The following is a 5,000-nucleotide window of genomic DNA, read 5'->3' as shown; positions in this document are numbered from 1 at the left end:
AACCTAACCTATATCGTACCTTAACCTAACCTATATCGTACCTTAACCTAACCTATATCGTACCTTAACCTAACCTATATCGTACCTTAACCTAACCTATATCGTACCTTAACCTAACCTATATCGTGCCTTAACCTAACCTATATCGTGCCTTAACCTAACCTATATCGTGCCTTAACCTAACCTATATCGTGCCTTAACCTAACCTATATCGTGCCTTAACCTAACCTATATCGTGCCTTAACCTAACCTATATCGTGCCTTAACCTAACCTATATCGTGCCTTAACCTAACCTAATTTGTGCCTTAACCTAACCTAATTTGTGCCTTAACCTAACCTAATTTGTGCCTTAACCTAACCTAATTTGTGCCTTAACCTAACCTAATTTGTGCCTTAACCTAACCTAATTTGTGCCTTAACCTAACCTAATTTGTGCCTTAACCTAACCTAATTTGTGCCGTAACCTAACCTAATTTGTGCCGTAACGTAACCCATGTTGTGCCGTAACGTAACCCATGTTGTGCCGTAACGTAACCCATGTTGTGCCGTAACGTAACCCATGTTGTGCCGTAACGTAACCCATGTTGTGCCGTAACGTAACCCATGTTGTGCCGTAACGTAACCCATGTTGTGCCGTAACGTAACCCATGTTGTGCCTTAACCTAACCCATGTTGTGCCTTAACCTAACCCATGTTGTGCCTTAACCTAACCCATGTTGTGCCTTAACCTAACCCATGTTGTGCCTTAACCTAACCCATGTTGTGCCTTAACCTAACCCATGTTGTGCCTTAACCTAACCCACGTTGTGCCTTAACCTAACCTACGTTGTGCCTTAACCTAACCCATGTTGTGCCTTAACCTAACCCATGTTGTGCCTTAACCTAACCCATGTTGTGCCTTAACCTAACCCATGTTGTGCCTTAACCTAACCCATGTTGTGCCTTAACCTAACCCATGTTGTGCCTTAACCTAACCCATGTTGTGCCTTAACCTAACCCATGGTGTGCCTTAACCTAACCCATGTTGTGCCTTAACCTAACCCATGTTGTGCCTTAACCTAACCCACGTTGTGCCTTAACCTAACCCACGTTGTGCCTTAACCTAACCCACGTTGTGCCTTAACCTAACCCACGTTGTGCCTTAACCTAACCTACGTTGTGCCTTAACCTAACCCATGTTGTGCCTTAACCTAACCCATGTTGTGCCTTAACCTAACCCATGTTGTGCCTTAACCTAACCCATGTTGTGCCTTAACCTAACCCATGTTGTGCCTTAACCTAACCCATGGTGTGCCTTAACCTAACCCATGGTGTGCCTTAACCTAACCCATGGTGTGCCTTAACCTAACCCATGTTGTGCCTTAACCTAACCCATGTTGTGCCTTAACCTAACCCATGTTGTGCCTTAACCTAACCCATGTTGTGCCTTAACCTAACCCATGTTGTGCCTTAACCTAACCCATGTTGTGCCTTAACCTAACCCATGTTGTGCCTTAACCTAACCCATGTTGTGCCTTAACCTAACCCATGTTGTGCCTTAACCTAACCCATGTTGTGCCTTAACCTAACCCATGTTGTGCCTTAACCTAACCCATGTTGTGCCTTAACCTAACCCATGTTGTGCCTTAACCTAACCCATGTTGTGCCTTAACCTAACCCATGTTGTGCCTTAACCTAACCCATGTTGTGCCTTAACCTAACCCATGTTGTGCCTTAACCTAACCCATGTTGTGCCTTAACCTAACCCATGTTGTGCCTTAACCTAACCCATGTTGTGCCTTAACCTAACCCATGTTGTGCCTTAACCTAACCCATGTTGTGCCTTAACCTAACCCATGTTGTGCCTTAACCTAACCCATGTTGTGCCTTAACCTAACCCATGTTGTGCCTTAACCTAACCCATGTTGTGCCTTAACCTAACCCATGTTGTGCCTTAACCTAACCCATGTTGTGCCTTAACCTAACCCATGTTGTGCCTTAACCTAACCCATGTTGTGCCTTAACCTAACCCATGTTGTGCCTTAACCTAACCCATGTTGTGCCTTAACCTAACCCATGTTGTGCCTTAACCTAACCCATGTTGTGCCTTAACCTAACCCATGTTGTGCCTTAACCTAACCCATGTTGTGCCTTAACCTAACCCATGTTGTGCCTTAACGTAACCCATGTTGTGCCTTAACGTAACCCATGTTGTGCCTTAACCTAACCTATAATGTGCCTTAACCTAACCTAAAGTGCGCCGTAACCTAAACTATATTGCGCCTTAACCTGACGCACGTTGTCGCTGAACCTGCTCTGTAATTGTTATGCAACCCGTTAAAGTAGTGTAGTGTTGCCTAACCGCAACCCTCGCAATATAGTTCGCTACTCGCACTGCCCGGTCCCCTGTGTATCGCGTCATGTTAAACACCTTGCAGGTGTTGCTGACTTTCCACATGCTCCTGCTATACACTGTAGTGTGGATAGCAGCAGGACGTACATGCCCCCCCCCTTCCCCCCTGCCTTCGCAAGCTGGTCGGTGAGAAGTTTGCATGTTCAATGCCCTTCGCATGCCGACGTACTCAGCCTACGTTGTGGTACGGCCTGTCACCTGTCCGCCGATGTACGCAAAACCCACAAACTGTACTGCACATTGCTCCGTATGTACTGAATGATACATCGTGGCCCATGTGACCGTATGACGACAGCGCCTAGCAACGGCGGACCATACAGTCCAAATATTGTGCACGCAGCTACGTGTCGTCTCCCTATAAGAGCTGGATTGCAGTGTGGTACGCCATACAGACGTGTGGGAGGAACGGACGCCCTGGATGGCGATCAGCATGAGCAGTCTGTTGATGTAGTGGAGCGTGTATTCGGACGTAGTCGTCTCTTCTCACACACCGTGATAGCATGTTGCACCGCGTTCCACATCTGCGACATGCTGCAGAGGCGGGCTGACAGTCGTTCGCGCAATGGACACCGCATACGTACGGGGTCTACCTTCCACGTGTTCTCTAGGCGTGCACATGTTGTTGCGTCTATGTGGGCAGACGTAGTGTGTTGTGACACCTGACACAGGCATGCAATACTCGTTGCAAATGGCGATGGACGTGTACGTTTGCTGGTGACGTTACGCAAATGAACAACCGGTAACCCGTTGTGGTGCGGTTGTTCTCGCTAGAGGTGAATCAGTGTTGGCGACGATCGGTCGAGCTATTAACCGGTTGTTTCAGGGATACCCACCATGCCCACGAACGTGAAAGGGGACCCACCATGCCCACGAACGTGAAAGGGGATCTGGGTGTGAGGCGATACGCGGCGGTGGCTGGGTGGGACCGTCCCCGGCCGGTGAGGGGGGGCCGCCCGGCGTGCTGGCAGCGCGGTGCGTGGGCGCACGCGCTACAGCCGGCTGGTGGGGGCGGCCGGTGGCAGGCGCGCCGGCCGACGGACGCGGCAGGCGGCGCAGCTGCGCGCCGGCGCCCCCTGCTCGCGGCGCCTTGCGGCCAAAGTAGGTCCTCGCGGGCCCGGTGCGAAGCGCGGTGGCCATCTGCAGTGTGCTGGTCCGATTGAGGACTTTGTGCGCTGAGGATGCGCCGCCGCCCGGCGCTCGGCGCCGCGACGCCGTCTGCTGCTCGGTCGCCCCAGCGGTTCTCGCAGGTGGTTTGTATCGCAGCTGTGCGGACGTGTTGGCGCGTGCGCTGTGCTGGGAGAGTTCGCTTCGGCACCCAAGTAGGGCTTTTGTCCTTCTGTGGCGCTGGCGTTGGAGCTGCCGGTCACCGTAGGTGGCGCGTGTTGTCTCCCGCCGGCAATGCCACGACAGCACGCTCCCGGGCCTCTGTCGGCAGCGGCAAGCTCAGTTGGGAGCACGGGTGGTCGCACCTAAAGCGTCTACTCGCCTAACTCCGGGCGATTGCGCCTCTCTCGAACCCGACCAAGTACTTAGGACGGCGCTGCGCGCCGCCGGGACCTGAGAGGGTTTCGAGGTGTGTTGTGCAGGGGAGCTCAGCCTCCTCCTGTTTGCAGAATAATTGAGCGGACGCTTGCGTGTTCGCGCGGGCCCCCGGGACACACTCCCGGGCGGCCGGCTGCTCAGCTCTAGTTGACGCAGCTCCCTGGTTGATCCTGCCAGTAGTCATATGCTTGTCTCAAAGATTAAGCCATGCATGTCTCAGTACAAGCCGCATTAAGGTGAAACCGCGAATGGCTCATTAAATCAGTTATGGTTCCTTAGATCGTACCCACGTTACTTGGATAACTGTGGTAATTCTAGAGCTAATACATGCAAACAGAGTCCCGACCAGAGATGGAAGGGACGCTTTTATTAGATCAAAACCAATCGGTCGGCTCGTCCGGTCCGTTTGCCTTGGTGACTCTGAATAACTTAGGGCTGATCGCACGGTCCTCGTACCGGCGACGCATCTTTCAAATGTCTGCCTTATCAACTGTCGATGGTAGGTTCTGCGCCTACCATGGTTGTAACGGGTAACGGGGAATCAGGGTTCGATTCCGGAGAGGGAGCCTGAGAAACGGCTACCACATCCAAGGAAGGCAGCAGGCGCGCAAATTACCCACTCCCGGCACGGGGAGGTAGTGACGAAAAATAACGATACGGGACTCATCCGAGGCCCCGTAATCGGAATGAGTACACTTTAAATCCTTTAACGAGTATCTATTGGAGGGCAAGTCTGGTGCCAGCAGCCGCGGTAATTCCAGCTCCAATAGCGTATATTAAAGTTGTTGCGGTTAAAAAGCTCGTAGTTGGATTTGTGTCCCACGCTGTTGGTTCACCGCCCGTCGGTGTTTAACTGGCATGTATCGTGGGACGTCCTGCCGGTGGGGCGAGCCGAAGGCGTGCGACCGCCTCGTGCGTGCTCGTGCGTCCCGAGGCGGACCCCGTTGAAATCCTACCAGGGTGCTCTTTATTGAGTGTCTCGGTGGGCCGGCACGTTTACTTTGAACAAATTAGAGTGCTTAAAGCAGGCAAGCCCGCCTGAATACTGTGTGCATGGAATAATGG

The 5,000-nt window shown here is 52.0% G+C and overlaps 1 non-coding gene across 1 annotated transcript in view; it reads left to right on the top strand.

Annotated features, from left to right (window-relative positions):
* Positions 1-4,092: 4,092 nt before the first annotated feature.
* The window catches only part of LOC126444188 (small subunit ribosomal RNA), a 1,909-nt gene continuing 1,001 nt past the window's right edge, over positions 4,093-5,000 (top strand). Inside the window, exon 1 of the ribosomal RNA XR_007582486.1 lies at positions 4,093-5,000. This exon is cut by the window's right edge and continues 1,001 nt beyond it. This is a non-coding gene — a ribosomal RNA (small subunit ribosomal RNA).

The sequence above is a fragment of the Schistocerca serialis genome, unplaced genomic scaffold (assembly GCF_023864345.2).
Source record: "Schistocerca serialis cubense isolate TAMUIC-IGC-003099 unplaced genomic scaffold, iqSchSeri2.2 HiC_scaffold_246, whole genome shotgun sequence".
NCBI classification, from domain to species: domain Eukaryota; kingdom Metazoa; phylum Arthropoda; class Insecta; order Orthoptera; family Acrididae; genus Schistocerca; species Schistocerca serialis.
The sequence above is the reverse complement of the archived record's forward strand: the minus strand, read 5'-3'. Positions and strand labels throughout refer to the sequence as shown.